The sequence below is a fragment of the Pseudophryne corroboree genome, chromosome 3, assembly GCF_028390025.1.
Source record: "Pseudophryne corroboree isolate aPseCor3 chromosome 3, aPseCor3.hap2, whole genome shotgun sequence".
Lineage (NCBI taxonomy): Eukaryota > Metazoa > Chordata > Amphibia > Anura > Myobatrachidae > Pseudophryne > Pseudophryne corroboree.
This window is the reverse complement of record NC_086446.1, coordinates 135,072,344-135,089,466: the sequence shown is the minus strand read 5'-3', so window position 1 is coordinate 135,089,466 and position 17,123 is coordinate 135,072,344. Positions and strand designations below refer to the sequence as shown.

At 46.6% G+C, this 17,123-nt stretch overlaps 4 non-coding genes across 4 annotated transcripts; 2 read left to right on the top strand and 2 right to left on the bottom strand.

Annotated features, from left to right (window-relative positions):
* The first annotated feature begins 1,276 nt into the window (after positions 1 to 1,276).
* Positions 1,277 to 1,440, top strand: LOC134898953 (U1 spliceosomal RNA). The gene has a single exon (XR_010172641.1). It is a non-coding gene; the product is annotated as a U1 spliceosomal RNA (small nuclear RNA).
* A 152-nt stretch (positions 1,441 to 1,592) lies between these two features.
* On the top strand, positions 1,593 to 1,755 carry LOC134899634 (U1 spliceosomal RNA). The gene has a single exon (XR_010173286.1). It is a non-coding gene; the product is annotated as a U1 spliceosomal RNA (small nuclear RNA).
* Positions 1,756 to 2,263: 508 nt separating this feature from the next.
* On the bottom strand, positions 2,264 to 2,426 carry LOC134899373 (U1 spliceosomal RNA). The gene has a single exon (XR_010173050.1). It is a non-coding gene; the product is annotated as a U1 spliceosomal RNA (small nuclear RNA).
* Positions 2,427 to 2,578: 152 nt separating this feature from the next.
* LOC134898802 (U1 spliceosomal RNA) lies at positions 2,579 to 2,742 on the bottom strand. The gene has a single exon (XR_010172493.1). It is a non-coding gene; the product is annotated as a U1 spliceosomal RNA (small nuclear RNA).
* Positions 2,743 to 17,123: the final 14,381 nt, after the last annotated feature.

Genomic DNA, 17,123 nt, shown 5'->3' with positions numbered 1-17,123 from the left:
TTCACTAAGTTTTAGCCATTTTGGTTAAACGCAAGTGTAGTTGCTTCTCGCCCTTTTGGCTGTGATCTTGTATCGTGGTTGAAGAGTCTGCTGGAGGGATTGTTTTCTTCATTGGCGAGAGACTGAAGATATTCAAGGATGGAAGGCTTGGGAACACTATCCGTTTTTCAGTTGTGGAAGAGTTGAAAGACCGGATTGGACTACATTCTATAGTAAAGGATATCTTTGTATTTATTAATCCTCCCTTTATATGTGTCTGTCTTTCAATAAAGCTTCGTGCTTGTGATTCCTTCACCCTCTTACACTCCACACCCATAGCCTTATTAACTGTTGTATTATTGTATTCCATTGAGAAGGACATGCTGCCTGGATGACTACACTGTGCAAATTAAATCACGGAGCCAGTTGGCTTGTGGGTGGCTCTGGTCACTGGGTGGTTGGGTGGGTGGTGTGTCGGAGGTGGAGCACATGCAAATGATTGTGTATCATCCAGCTAGTGAGAGAGAAAACTCATGCAGGAGTGTGCCTGCTTGTCAGTGGGTTATGCACCTTTCCAGACGTCAAATCTACATGGAGCAGCTGGAGAGGACAAGAGCAGGTTTGCAAAATATAGACAGAAGAGCTCTCCAGCCTAGTTTGCTGTCTGTTTCCACTTCTCTTTTCTTGAGCCGCTCCCTTCTATGCCCTTGCGCACTATCCTGACTTCTCCCATCTGCTTACTTTGTGCCTTCCAACGCACAATGCGAACTACAGGTAGTGCTGCAGGGCCCACACCCTTTTACTTGCCATACAGAGCAGCTCTGGAGCTGTTACAGTGCCCAGCTTCAGCAAGAAATCAGCTTGAATGCTTCAGGGGCTGGGGCATAGCCAACATGAGCCCCGCACCGAAGGAGGGTGGAGGTGTTTAATGCGAACTATAGGTCATCCAAGTGCCGCAAAAGGCCGCCATGCCCTGCATGCCCCTTTTCTCTTTTCATATGCAGACGAGGGTTGAAGCCAACTTTGACCCACTGCTTGGATGACATCACCATATGCAAATCCATCTGCTGCAGGCCTTCCCCCAGGAATGCTTGCACTAGTTGTTGCATTTGGTTTGTTGTTTGGGGGTGCTTCAGTATTAGGCAGCCTTCTGCCCTCCCATGTTCATCTGAAAATATGTGTTCTCCCTGCAGTTGTTGTCCCCAGATGAGAGTTCCCTTGTGCTGCCTCAGTTGAATCTCCTTTACTTGACAGAGATGTGCCTGAGCAGCGGCCCTCCCCAGCTCTATCCCAAATCATACTTATTTTGCATAGGAGATACCATGGTCATGAAGATTGTTTTCCCAGGGTGAGGTTCATTCATTGCATTCTGGGTATGCTGACCCCTGTGATTTCCCCAAATGTGGGAAACTGGACTGCATTATTTGTGGTAGTGAGGGACTGTGTTTGTGCTTTCCTCTGGTCAGCTCTGGTAAAAGTCAGATTTCTTTGTCTCAGATCTTCCTCTAGCCTTGTTCTTCTTTCGAGAGTTCCCTTGTGCTGCCTCAGTTGGATCTCCTTCACTTGACAGGGGGGTGCCCGAGCAGCGACCCTCCCCAGCTCTAGCCCAGCTCCTACTTACCTGCCAGGTGAGATACTATGATCATGAAGGTGCTTCTCCAAGGGCAAGGCTCACCCATTGCACTCTGGGTGTGCTACTCCTGCGGTTTCCCCAAATGTTGGACACTTGACTGCATAATTTGTGTTTCACCTGGTCGGCTCTCGTATAATTCAGATCTCTTTGTCTCAGGTCTCTCTCCAGCCTAATTTGCAGTCTGTTTCCACTTCTCTTTTCTTGAGTTGCTCCCTTCTATGCCCTTGCGCACTATCCTGACTTCTCCTGTCTGCTTACTTTGTGCCTTCCAACGCACAATGCAAACTACAGGTAGTGCTGCAGGGCCCACACCCTTTTACTTGCCTTACAGAGCAGCTTTGGAGCTGTTACAGTGCCCAGCAACTCGGTGTGGGGCTCATGATGGCTATGCCCCAGCCCCTGAAGCATTCAAGCTGATTTCTTGCAGCAGCTGGGCACTGTAACAGCTCCAAAGCTGCTCTGTAAGGCAAGTAAAAGGGTGTGGGCCCTGCAGCACTACCTGTAGTTTGCATTGTGCATTGGAAGGCACAAAGTAAGCAGACAGGAGGAGAAGTCAGGATAGTGCACAAGGGTATAGAAGGGAGGGGCTCAAAAAAAAAAGAAGTGGAAACAGACTGCAAACTAGGCTGGAGAGAGACCTTAGACAAAGAGATCTGAATTATATGAAAGCCGACCAGTGGAAACACAAATTATGCAGTCAAGTTTCCCACATTTGGGGAAATCACAGGGGCAGCACACCCAGAGTGCAATGGGTGACCCTTGCCCTGGGAGAAGCACCTTCATGATCATAGTATCTCACCTGGCAGGTAAGTAGGAGTTGGGCTAGAGCTGGGGAGGGTCGCTGCTTGGGCACCCCCCTGTCAAGTAAAGGATATCCAACTGAGGCAGCACAAGGGAACTCTCGAAAGAAGAACAAGGCTAGAGGAAGATCTGAGACAAAGAAATCTGACTTTTACCAGAGCTGACCAGAGGAAAGCACAAACACAGTCCCCCACTACCACAAATAATGCAGTCAAGTTTCCCACATTTGGGGAAATCACAGGGGTCAGCATACCCAGAATGCAATGAATGAACCTCACCCTGGGAGAACAATCTTCATGACCATGGTATCTCCTATGCAAAATAAGTATGATTAGGGATAGGGCTGGGGAGGGCCGCTGCTCAGGCACATCTCTGTCAAGTAAAGAAGATTCAACTGAGGCAGCACAAGGGAACTCTCATCTGGGGACAACAACTGCAGGGAGAACACATATTTTCAGATGAACATGGGAGGGCAGAAGGCTGCCTAATACTGAAGCACCCCCAAACAACAAACCAAATGCAACAACTAGTGCAAGCATTCCTGCGGGAAGGCCTGCAGCAGATGGATTTGCATATGGTGATGTCATCCAAGCAGTGGGTCAAAGTTGGCTTCAACCCTCGTCTGCATATGAAAAGAGAAAAGGGGCGTGCAGGGCATGGCGGCCTTTTGCGGCGCTTGGATGACCTATAGTTTGCATTAAAGACCTCCACCCTCCTTCGGTGTGGGGCTCATGTTGGCTATGCCCCAGCCCCTGAAGCATTCAAGCTGATTTCTTGCAGAAGCTGGGCACTGTAACAGCTCCAGAGCTGCTCTGTATGGCAAGTAAAAGGGTGTGGGCCCTGCAGCACTACCTGTAGTTCGCATTGTGCGTTGGAAGGCACAAAGTAAGCAGATGGGAGAAGTCAGGATAGTGCGCAAGGGCATAGAAGGGAGCGGCTAAAGAAAAGAGAAGTGGAAACAGACAGCAAACTAGGCTGGAGAGCTCTTCTGTCTATATTTTGCAAACCTGCTCTTGTCCTCTCCAGCTGCTCCATGTAGATTTGACGTCTGGAAAGGTGCATAACCCACTGACAAGCAGGCACACTCCTGCATGAGTTTTCTCTCTCACTAGCTGGATGATACACAATCATTTGCATGTGCTCCACCTCCGACACACCACCCACCCAACCACCCAGTGACCAGAGCCGCCCACAAGCCAACTGGCTCCGTGATTTAATTTGCACAGTGTAGTCATCCAGGCAGCATGTCCTTCTCAATGGAAGGATCTCTGGTTCCATGGAATCTTCCACATTGGAATGCTGCGGAATAAAAAGGATTTAAATATTCAGCTTGCTAGCATTCAATGTACCTGCGGCTTGGCTTTAGCACATGGGTCTTCATCCTGTGGCCCTCCAGCTGCTGTGAAACTACACATCCCAGCATGCCCTGCCACAGTTTTGCTATTAAGGTATGCTAAAACTGAGGCAGGGCATGCTGGGATGTGTAGTTCCACAGCAGCTGGAGGGTCGCAGGTTGAAGACCCATGTTCTAGCATGCCTGTTCTATGATGCATGTACTGTGATGTCACAATCAGCTTGGAATGGGGTGTCTAGCAGGCATTTGCTGACAGCCACTTGAGGGAGACACACATCAGGAGATACAGCATATCGGAGGTCTTCGATGCCTTTCCAGCAAATGCACACCACCTGCTGCTGGTCTGGACACAAAACAATGCCCACAATCGAAGTCCCAAAATGCCCAACTACAGGATTCATGTAAGTAGTGAATTTAGGAATGAATTTAGAAGTAGGAAATTAAGTTAGTTCACAAGTACATTCAAATTCAGATCTAAAGTCTAGGTAGGCCTCACGTCCTGGCAGCCCCCAGCATTTAAAAATGCCTTGATTAGAGGTAGGGAATTAAATGTAGATAAGAAGTAGACGCAAAATAAGACTCCACAGAGCAGTTATCAGGTGTCTTTATCAATTGTTGCATTTAAAAAAATCAAGCAATTAGGGAACACAATGTTGCAACAATGTAACCCTATTTGCAAAATAGTACTAAATAAGTTTGTCGATGTAAGACATTTGCAAAGGCGCATTTAAAACACACTGGAAAATGCAACTGAATCTGTTTTTGGAGGCTAGAATAGGAAATGTGCATCGGTCCAACAAGTACTGAAAGCTCTTCTACCATCTCCCTTTTCTGAAAAGCCATTTAATATATGGTTCCCAGATAGGGGACATATCAGATATTGCCTTTCAAAAGCAGCAAATATCATACCACTTCTATTGCCATCAAAGATAAACATTGATTGTTTTCAGATATTGGATTGAAAAAGCAGTCTTTATTGACATAAAGAAGCAAAAAAACATACATAAACATTACACACATAAGTACTGTGTTGCAGCACAGCCAAAACACAATACAAATGCTGTCGGTATAGTACAGTTCAAGAACTACAGCACAGGCCAGCCTACACTATAAATCATGAACTGCACTATACATTTAAACTATACAATAATACAACAGTTAATAAGGCTATGTGTGTGGAGTGTAAGAGGGTGAGGGAATCACAAGACCGAAGCTTTATTGTAACACAGACACATATAAGGGGAGGGGCAATAAATAGAAAGGTATCCTTTACTATAGAATGTAGTCTAATCCGACCTCTGTGCTCTTCCACAACTGAAAAACGGATAGTGTTCCCAAGCCTTCCATCCTGGAATATCTTTGGTCTTTCGCCAATGAAGAAAACAATCCCTCCCTCCAGCAGACCCTTCAACCACGATACAAGATCACAGCCAAAAGGCCGAGAAGCAACTACACTTGAGCTTAACAAAAATGGCTAAAACTTAGTGGAGGAAAGTGCAGTGCACCAAAACATAAGCTGACACAATCATGGAGAATGTGCCAGCATATATGCTCTTCTATCTATATTTTGCAAACCTGCTCTTGTCCCCTCCAGCTGCTCTATGTAGATTTGACGTCTGGCAAGGTGCATAACCCACTGACAAGCAGGCACACTCCTGCATGAGTTTTCTCTCTCACTAGCTGGATGATACACAATCATTTGCATGTGCTCCACCTCCGACACACCACCCACCCAACCACCCAGTCACCAGAGCTACCCACAAACCAACTGGCTCCGTGATTTAATTTGCACAGTGTAGTCATCCAGGCAGCATGTCCTTCTCAATGGAAGGATCTCTGGTTCCATGGAATCTTCCACATTGGAATGCTGCGGAACAAAAATGATTTAAATATTCAGCTTGCTAGCATTCAATGTACCTGCGGCTTGGCTCTAGCACATGGGTCTTCATCCTGTGGCCCTCCAGCTGCTGTGAAACTACACATCCCAGCATGCCCTGCCACAGTTTTGCTATTAAGGTATGCTAAAACTGAGGCAGGGCATGCTGGGATGTGTAGTTCCACAGCAGCTGGAGGGTCGCAGGTTGAAGACCCATGTTCTAGCATGCCTGTTCTATGATGCATGTACCGTGATGTCACAATCAGCTTGGAATGGGGTGTCTAGCAGGCATTTGCTGACAGACACTTGAGGGAGACACACATCAGGAGATGCAGCATATCGGAGGTCTTCAATGCCTTTCCAGCAAATGCACACCACCTGCTGCTGGTCTGGACACAAAACAATGCCCACAATCGAAGTCCCAAAATGCCCAACTACAGGATTCATGTAAGTAGTGAATTTAGGAATGAATTTAGAAGTAGGAAATTAAGTTAGTTCACAAGTACATTCAAATTCAGATCTAAAGTCTAGGTAGGCCTCACGTCCTGGCAGCCCCCAGCATTTAAAAATGCCTTGATTAGAGGTAGGGAATTAAATGTAGATAAGAAGTAGACGCAAAATAAGACTCCACAGAGCAGTTATCAGGTGTCTTTATCAATTGTTGCATTTAAAAAATCAAGCAATTAGGGAACACAATGTTGCAACAATGTAACCCTATTTGCAAAATAGTACTAAATAAGTTTGTCGATGTAAGACATTTGCAAAGGCGCATTTAAAACACACTGGAAAATGCAACTGAATCTGTTTTTGGAGGCTAGAATAGGAAATGTGCATCGGTCCAACAAGTACTGAAAGCTGTTCTCCCATCTCCCTTTTCTGAAAAGCCATTTAATATATGGTTCCCAGATAGGGGACATATCAGATATTGCCTTTCAAAAGCAGCAAATATCATACCACTTCTATTGCCATCAAAGATAAACATTGATTGTTTTCAGATATTGGATTGAAAAAGCAGTCTTTATTGACATAAAGAAGCAAAAAAACATACATAAACATTACACACATAAGTACCGTGTTGCAGCACAGCCAAAACACAATACAAATGCTGTCGGTATAGTACAGTTCAAGAACTACAGCACAGGCCAGCCTACACTATAAATCATGAACTGCACTATACATTTAAACAATACAATAATACAACAGTTAATAAGGCTATGGGTGTGGAGTGTAAGAGGGTGAAGGAATCACAAGCACGAAGCTTTATTGAAAGACAGACACATATAAAGGGAGGATTAATAAATACAAAGATATCCTTTACTATAGAATGTAGTCCAATCCGGTCTTTCAACTCTTCCACAACTGAAAAACGGATAGTGTTCCCAAGCCTTCCATCCTGGAATATCTTCAGTCTCTCGCCAATGAAGAAAACAATCCCTCCAGCAGACTCTTCAACCACGATACAAGATCACAGCCAAAAGGGCGAGAAGCAACTACACTTGCGTTTAACCAAAATGGCTAAAACTTAGTGAAGGAAAGTGCAGTGCACCAAAACATAAGCTGACACAATCATGGAGAATGCGCCAGCATATATGCTCTTCTATCTATATTTTGCAAACCTGCTCTTGTCCCCTCCAGCTGCTCCATGTAGATTTGACGCCTGGCAAGGTGCATAACCCACTGACAAGCAGGCACACTCCTGCATGAGTTTTCACTCTCACTAGCTGGATGATACACATTCATTTGCATGTGCTCCACCTCCGACACACCGCCCACCCAACCACCCAGTCACCAGAGCCACCCACAAGCCAACTGGCTCCGTGATTTAATTTGCACAGTGCAGTCATCCAGGCAGCATGTCCTTCTCAATGGAATAATCTCTGGTTCCATGGAATCTTCCGCATTGGAATGCTGCGGAACAAAAATGATTTAAACATTCAGCTTGCTAGCATTCAATGTACCTGCGGCTTGGCTCTAGCACATGGGTCTTCATCCTGTGGCTCTCCAGCTGCTGTGAAACTACACATCCCAGCATGCCCTGCCACAGTTTTGCTATTAAGGTATGCTAAAACTGAGGCAGGGCATGCTGGTATATGTAGTTCCACAGCAGCTGGAGGGTCGCAGGTTGAAGACCCATATTCTAGCATGCCTGTTCTATGATGCATGTTCCGTGATGTCACAATCAGCTTGGAATGGGGTGTCTAGCATGCATTTGCTGACAGCCACTTGAGGGAGACACACATCAGGAGATGCAGCATATCGGAGGTCTTCGATGCCTTTCCAGCAAATGCACACCACCAGCTGCTGGTCTGGACACAAAACAATGCCCACAATTGAAGGCTCAAAATGCCCAACTACAGGATTAATGTAAGTAGTGAATTTAGGAATGAATTTAGAAGTAGGAAATAAAGTTAGTTCACAAGTACATTCAAATTCAGATCTAAAGTCTAGGTAGGCCTCACGTCCTGGCAGCCCCCAGCATTTAAAAATGCCTTGATTAGAGGTAGGGAATTAAATGTAGATAAGAAGTAGACACAAAATAAGACTCCACAGAGCAATTATCAGGTGTCTTTATCAATTGTTGCATTTAAAAAAATCAAGCAATTAGGGAACACAATGTTGCGACAATGTAACCCTATTTGCAAAATAGTACTAAATAAGTTTGTCGATGTAAGACATTTGCAAAGGCGCAAACAAAACACGCTGGAAAATGCAACTGAATCTGTTTTTGGAGGTTAGAATAGATGCAGGATCAAGTAGCTCAATGGGTAGGGTATTTGATTAGAATTCAACAGGTTATAGGTTTGAATCCTGGGTATGATAGTTTGAGGTGTTATTTAATAAAGTATGTTTATATATTAGTCACACATGGCTTACTTGTACAAATGGCATGTCACCAGTTAGTGCTGACTGCTGATATGCCATTTGCACAAACACGCCATGTGTGACTGTATATGCATTTAAGGAGGGCACCCCGGCAATACCACAAACCATTGAGTGTCAAGTATACTAGATATATCTTCATATCTCATGTGCTTTCTCTGAGACCAATCTTGTTATGCCCCTTCCCCACAAGGCATGCGCCTTTTGTCCATATTGCAAAAATGGGGAGGGGGGGGGGGGCATATAATTATCTGTCACAGGGCACCAAAAAGTCTAGTTATGGCTCTGGTATGCATTATGTAATCTGGCAGACCATATCTCCAACACTGGCTGGTTGGAATAGAAATCCGGTTATCTATGTGAGCAAATGACCATCAACGATTTACTCTCAAACACTAGAAAATGGACAAAAATGGTCCCCTAAACAAATTGGTTAAATTTTGGGTTTAACCAATTTGTGTAATGACCATTTTTGACCACTTTTCTAGTGTTTGGGAGCAAATGGTTAATTGACATTTGCTCCTATACATTACCAGATTTTCATTCCATCCATCCAGACTGGATAGATAGCCTGACAGATAATTGTGTAGTGTACGCCCAGGATAACTGTCAGTTGTGCTTTCTTTTATGACGGCACATAAATGGGTGGGCAGATCCAGAGCAAGCACTGCCCACTCATGCATAGTTGTCAACTGATGTGAAGTTCCAGGGGGCAATCTCAGTTATAAAGAAAAGTATCTGGAAATTGTCCCTAGTTTAAAAAAAAAATAAAAAAAAAATTGATCAACTCCATTTATTTAGTATGATATCCCAGGTGATAGGATGCCGGCAGTCAGAACAACATACTTTATTAAATAACACATCTCAAACTACCATACCCAGGATTCAAACCTATAACCTGTTGAATTCTAATCAAACACCCTACCTATTGAGCTATTTGATCCTGCATAAAAATTGTGAACATTATATGAAGCTATTGGTACTTTGAAAAAAAAAGTATCAGCATTACAACGCAGGAGATCCATGCAGTTTGCAGCCACACACTACATGTATCTGCTCAGCCACAATGCTGATTATTTCTTCACAAAGTACAAGGTGAGCTCCAAACAGAATTCTCTAGCTTAGAATTATGCCAAACCTAGAAGTCGGGCCCCCCACCCTGGGATCCCCCAGAGGGAGGCCTGCACCGTCATGCGGCAGGCTTGTCCGTTTTGGAAGCAGGCTGATGGGCAGCCCAGGCTTGCTTCAGTCTGGGCTTGGCAGGTCTGGAAGCATGAGCTTGCTTTGGGTATGCCTGACCTTGGGTACGCTTTACCTTGAGGATGAAAGGGCAAAGGGAAAGTACTTTTAGCCTTCTGCGTGGTAGGAGTCATACTAGGTAGGCAAGCTGTTTTAGCAGTAGCCAGATCAGCTACAATCTTATTGAGGTCTTCTCCAAAGAGAGTGTCTCCCTTGAAAGGAAGCACCTCCAGGGTTTTCTTGGAATCCATATCCACCGACCAGGATCTCAACCAGCTGTATAAAGTATTACCTTGGAACTGGCTCTCCACTCCCCATTATCTGGTTATCATGGCTTCCTCCGCCAGTGTCCAGACTCGCTTGCTGAAGCTCGGCCACTTCTTCCTAGCAGCAGGCTCCTGGATCACTGGGCAGCAGAGGTGCTTGGGAGCCGGAAGGGGGCGGAGCAATCAGGCAGGCAGTTGCAGTGCTGCCCAGCTATCTGTGGTGTGAGAAGAAGCAGGGGCACCCCACCGCTGGCACTGCTGCAGCTAGCGGTGGTGGCAGCGGCGAGGCTGCTGGGCTGGGTCTTGAAAAAGGTGGAAAGAAGGGTGTTACGGCATGGAATGTACAAACTGCGAGACCCTACTGGTAGCGCCTTTGTCTATTTAGTAGGAAGGGCACGTAACAGCCGGAGGGCAATGGAGGAAGCCCCTTTAGGGCTGGAGCCCGGCGGCAACTGACTCCGTTGTCTCTGGCAGTTCCGCCCCTGGACTAGAGGAATGGTCAAGAACATGGCAACATTTAATGCCAAAAAATGCAAAATCATACACGTCTCAAAAATACAAAGGCTAACTATAATATTAAGGGCATTATAATGGCAAGAGGAAAGCTATCTAAGTATTACTATTTCAGGTGAGCAATGTAACAAAGCAATAGGAAAGGCAAGTCAGATGCTTGTTTGCATAGGTAAAGAACCAGTAGCAGAAAAAAGTAATACAGGTTGAGTATCCCATATCCAAATATTCCGAAATACGGAATATTCCGAAATACGGACTTTTTTGAGTGAGACTGAGATAGTGAAACCTTTGTTTTTTGATGGCTCAGTGTACACAAACTTTGTTTAATACTCAAAGTTATTAAAAATATTGTATTAAATGAACTTCAGACTGTGTGTATAAGGTGTATATGACACATAAATGAATTCTGTGAATGTACACACACTTTGTTTAATGCACAAAGTTATAAAAAATATTGGCTAAAATGACCTTCAGGCTGTGTGTATATGGTATATATGAAACATAAATGCATTCTGTGCTTAGATTTAGGTCCCATCACCATAATATCTCGTTATGGTATGCAATTATTCCAAAATACAGAAAAATCCGATATCCAAAATTCCTCTGGTCCCAAGCATTTTGGATAAGGGATACTCAACCTGTAATGCCACTGTATAGGTCCTTGGTACAGCCACATTTAGAATCCTGTGTTCAGTTCCAGAAGCCATATCTCAAGTCCTGTTGGAGAAAGAGCACTATATAAATAAATAGTATCAAAATTTGTTTCACGGCACCCCTAGGCCAAAGTTTTTTTTATTGAGAAATTCAGAAAAAAATATAAAATTAAGTAAATTGTGTTTATAGCATGTCATCCTCAGGTTCAGTTATGTTGTGAGGGAATGGTTTTGCCAATTTAATAAAGTATAAATAATTTTAATTGGTCCAGGACCACCAAACTATGCTACCAGTGCAAGAACCCCAGTTTGGAAACTACTGCCATAAAATAAACCTTTTTTGTTTTTTTTAAACTACATGTAATACACCTTAGATCTCAGTTCCTAAAAAGGTTTTAAACCCTTGCATACAGTAAACTACACATATTTAAAAATCCTACACCGGGCACAAGTGCTCACGGGCCAATTTCATGGCAGTCTCGGATAGGAGGGCATTGTGGATTCACCAAGGGAATGCTGATGCTGACTCCAAGAAGCCTCTTCAAGATCGCAGGAGCAGAGTCCTCTGCTTCTGCCAAATCCACTGCATGACGCTGGGGCTCTCTTGCAGGAGCCCACACCAGTGGGGGGCACCAGGGGCGAAACTACTGGCAGGGCAGGCAGTGCATTGCACTGGGGCCCCGCCGCACTCAAGGGCCCACAGCCGCCGGCATTACAATGAGTCACAATGACTCATTGTATCATGCCGCAGCCGCACACCAGCGCTCCCGTCAGGTCTGCGTCCTGCGACTCCCGCCGCCCGCCCGTCGTAACGAACAGATCAGGCCAGGGCACTACGGGCAGCAGCCGCAGCACCAGACACGCTGCCGCCTCTGTAACACACGAAGAGGGAGGAGGGTCGCTTGGAGATGAGAGGAGCAGCGGCACGGGGGGGAGGAGGAGGAGGAGGGAGGTGAAGGAAGGAGCCGCAGCAGCGCTTTGTTACTGGTGGAGGCGCTGCTGCTGCTGCCCCTCTGCTTCACTATAGGCTGTCTTCCGAGAACAGCCTATAGTGAAGCAGAGGGGCAGCAGCAGCAGCGCCTCCACCAATAAGACAGCGCTGCTGCGGCTCCCTCCTCCACCTCCCTCCTCCTCCTTCTCTACTGCCCGGGAATCGTCAAGCTGCACGAGGAGCCTGAGCCAGCGGAGAGGGTAAGTATAATTCTTCTTTCTTTCTTTCTTTCTTTCTTTCTTTCTTTCTTTCTTTCTTTCTTTCTTTCTTTCTTTCTTTCTTTCTTTCGTCTCTTTCTTTCTTTGTTGGGACTGCCTGCCGCTATGTGTAAAAAGGGGGAATCTGCCTGCCGCTATGTGTAAAAAGGGGGAATCTGCCTGCCGCTATGTGTAAAAAGGGGGAATCTGCCTGCCGCTATGTGTAAAAAGGGGGAATCTGCCTGCAGCTATGTGTAAAAGGGGGGAATCTGCCTGCAGCTATGTGTTAAAAGGGGGAATCTGCCTGCAGCTATGTGTAAAAAGGGGGACTGCCTGCCGCAATGTGTAAAAAGGGGGAATCTGCCTGCCGCTATGTGTAAAAAGAGGGAATCTGCCTGCAGCTATGTGTAAAAAGGGGGACTGCCTGCCGCAATGTGTAAAAAGGGGGAATCTGCCTGCCGCAATGTGTAAAAAGGGGGAAGCTGCTTGCCGCAATGTGTAACAAGGGGGAATCTGCCTGCCGTAATGTGTAACAAGGGGGATGCTGTCTGCCGTAATGTGTAACAAGGGCACGCTGTCTGCCATAATGTGTAACAAGGGCAAGCTGTCTGCTGTAATGTGTAACAAGGGCAAGCTGTCTGCTGTAATGTGTAAAAAGTGTACGATGTCTGCCATTATGTGTAACAAGGGCAGGCTGACTGCTGTTATGTGAAAAAAGTGTACGCTGTCTGCCGCTATGTTTAACAAGGGCAGGCTGTCTGCCGTTATGTGAAAAAAATGTACGCTGTCTGCCGCTATGTGTAACAAGGGCACGCTGTCTGCCGTTGTGTAAAAAAGGGGGATGCTGTCTGCCGTAATGTGTAAAAAGGGGACGCTGTCTGCTGTAATGTGTAAAAAGAGGACGCTGTCTGCTGTAATGTGTAAAAAGAGGAATCTGTCCGCCGTAAGGTGTAAAAGGGTCTCTACCTGGTGTAGTGGTGCTACTGTGCGGCGTAATTTGAATAATGGAGACTACTGTGCACCGTTTTATGAATTGGTATTATTTTGTGGCCACACCCCTTAACCACGAAGCCACGCCACTATGTTTTTTTGCGCGCGCCTACAGCGCGCACTGCCCCTGTTTTGCATGCAGGGGTGGGGCTCCAACGCCGTTTCTTGCACACACTGCTAAAATGTCTAGTTACGGCACTGTTGCTAGGTATCCACTTCCCTGAGCAGGCCCCCCTCACCAGATCCTCTCCAGGGGTGAGGGGGTGGACTTGGATGGGAAGGGATGGGGGGGGGGGGCCCAAGCCATTTTGTCGCACATGGGCCCACTGCTCGCTAGTTCCACCACTGGGGGGCACGTCTAAAACTCTTCAGTCAGTTCTGGATTCATTCGGACCTGGACTCGTGGGTTTTACAAATAGTGTCCCAAGGGTACAAACTGGGGTTTCAAGAAGTTCCCCCTCACCGATTGTTCAAATCAGCCTTAGTCAGCAGGGAGAAGGTTTTTATTCAAGCCTCTTCGTGGTCCCGAAGCCGGACGGCTCAGTCAGACCAATCTTAAATCTGAAATCCCTTAATTTCTACCTAAAGAAATTCAATTTCAAGATGGAATCTCTCAGGGTAGTGATCTCCAGTCCGGGGGATAAAGGAGATTTCCTGGTTTTGGTAGACATAAAGGATGCCTACTTACATGTTCCCATTTAGCCACTGCATCAAGCTACCTGAGGTTTGCAATTCAGGATTGTCATTACCAATTTCAGACGTTGCCGTTTGGTCTGTCCACGGCTCCGAGGATTTTCACCAGGGTGATGGCGGAAATGATGGTTCTCCTTCGCAAGCAAGGAGTCACAATTATCCCGTACTTGGATGATCTCCTGATAAAGGCGAGATCCAGGTACCAGTTGGTGCAAAACATCTACTCTCCCTGACAGTTCTTTAACAACATGGTTGGCTCCTAAACTTGCCAAAATCGCAGTTGGTCCTAATGACGCGGTTGTTGTTTTTGGGAGTGATACTGGACACAGAAGAGGTTTTCTTCTAGTGGAATGGCTCTGGAGATCCAGAGTCTGGTCAAACAAATTCTGAAACCAGCAAGAGTGTTAATCCATCAATGCATTCGGTTGCTGGGGAAGATGGTTGCGGCCTACGAGGCCATTCAGTTTGGCAGGCTCCATGCCAGAGTGTTCCAGTGGGACCTGTTGGACAAGTGGTCCGGATCCCACCTACACATGCACCGGAGGATAATCCTGTCTTCCAAGACCAGAATCTCACTCCATTGGTGGCTGCACAGTTCTCACCACCTAGAGGGGCGATGGTTTGGGATCCAGGACGGGATCCTAGGGACCACGGATGCAACCCTCCGAGGCTGGGGAGTGGTCACACAGGGGGAAAACATCCAAGGAAGATGGTCAAGTCAGGAAAGTTGTCTCCACATAAATGTTCTGGAGTTAAGGGCCATTTAATAACTGCAGACACAGTACGCACTGGGACGGGTGCCCAGCATCCTCTATGGACTAAGAGAAAAGGATTTACCAGTAGGTATTAAAATGCTATTTTCTCTAAAGTCCTAGAGGATGCTGGGGACTCCGTAAGGACCATGGGGATAGACGGGCTCCGCAGGAGACATGGGCACTTTAAGAAAGACTTTAGTTCTGGGTGTGCACTGGCTCCTCCCTCTATGCCCCTCCTCCAGACCTCAGTTTTAAACTGTGCCCAGTGGAGACTGGGTGCTTTTCTGGAGCTCTCCTGAGCTTTCTGACAGAAAGTATTTTGTTAGGTTTTTAATTTTCAGGGAGCACTGCTGGCAACAGACTCCCTCATCGAGGGACTGAGGGGAGAGAAGCAGCCCTACTCTCTGAGTTGCAAGGTCCTGCTTCTTAGGCTACTGGACACCATTAGCTCCAGAGGGATTGGTACGCAGGATCTCACCCTCGCCGTCCGTCCCAGAGCCGCGCCTCCGTCCCCCTCGCAGAGCCGGAAGATAGAAGCCGGGTGAGTATGAGAAGAAAAGAAGACTTCAGAGGCGGCAGAAGACTTCATGATCTTCACTGAGGTAACGCACAGCACTGCAGCTGTGTGCCTTTGCTCCCATACACCTCACATACTCCGGTCACTGTAAGGGTGCAGGGCGCAGGGGGGGCGCCCTGGGTAGCAATATAAACCTCTTTCGCAAAAATATAACATATATACAGCTGGGCACTGTATATATGTATGAGCCCCCACCAATTTTACAGTTTAAGCGGGACAGAAGCCCGCCTCCGAGGGGGCGGGGCTTCTCCCTCAGCACTCACCAGCGCCATTTTTTCTCCACAGCACCGCTGAGAGGAAGCTCCCCGGACTCTACCCTGCTTATACCACGTTAGACAAGAGGGTTGAAAAGAGGGGGGGGGAGGCACATAATTCGCAAATTACATACAGCAGCACTACTGGGCAAACATTAAGTTACTGTTTTATTCCTGGGTTATATAGCGCTGGGGTGTGTGCTGGCATACTCCCTCTCTGTCTCTCCAAAGGGCCTTGTGGGGAAACTGTCTTCAGAAAAAGCATTCCCTGTGTGTGTGGTGTGTCGGTACACGTGTGTCGACATGTCTGAGGAAGAAGGCTATATTAGAGAGGAGCGGGAGCAAATTTAATGTGGTGTCTCCGCCGACAGCTGATTGGATGGATATGTGGAATGTTTTAAATGCTAGTGTAAACTCATTGCACAAAAGATTAGACAAGGCAGAAGCTTTGGGACAGTCAGGGTCTCAACCCATGCCTGATCCTATGTTGCAGGGACTGTCAGGGTCTCATAAGCGCCCACTATCCCAGTTTGTTGACACAGATACCGACACGGATTCTGACTCCAGTGTCGATTACGATGATGCAAAGTTACAGCCAAAATTGGCAAAATCCATTCGATTTATGATTATGGCAATAAAAAAGGTTTTGCACATCACAGAGTAACCCCCTGTCGCTGACAAGAGGGTACATATGTACAAGGGAAAGAAGCCTGAGGTAACCTTTCCCCCCTCACACGAGCTGAACGAGTTATGTGAAAAAGCTTGGAAATCTCCAGATAAAAGACTGCAGATTTCCAAAAGGATTCTTATGGCGTATCCTTTCCCATCAACGGATAGGTTACGATGGGAATCCTCCCCTAGGGTGGACAAAGCATTAACATGCTTATCCAAGAAGGTAGCCCTCCCGTCCCAGGATACGGCTACCCTCAAAGAGTGTGCTGACTGCAAACAGGAGATTACCCTGAAGTCCATTTATACACATTCAGGTACCTTACTCAGACCGGCAATTGCGTCGACCTGGGTGTGTAGTGCTGTAGCGGCATGGACAAATGCCTTATCTGAGGGGATGGATAGCCTAGACAAGGATACTATTTTATTGACCCTGGGGCATATAAGAGATGCTGTCCTATATATGTGTGTATGCAAACTACCGGTGGTGCTGCAGGGCCCACACCCTTTTACTTGTCTTGTAGAGCAGCTCTGAAGCTGTTACAGTGCCCAGCTGCTGCAAGAAATCAGCTTGAATGCTTCAGGGGCTTGGGCATGGCCAACATGAGCCCCACACCGAAGGAGGGTGGGGGTGTTTAATGCAAACTTGGGGTTATCCAAGCGCCGCAAAAGACCGCCATGCCCCGCATGCCCCTTTTCTCTTTTCATATACAGATGAGGGTTCCAGCCAACTTTGGCCCACTGCTTGGATGACATCACCGAATGCAAATCCGTCTGCTGCAGACCTTCCCCCAGGAATGCTT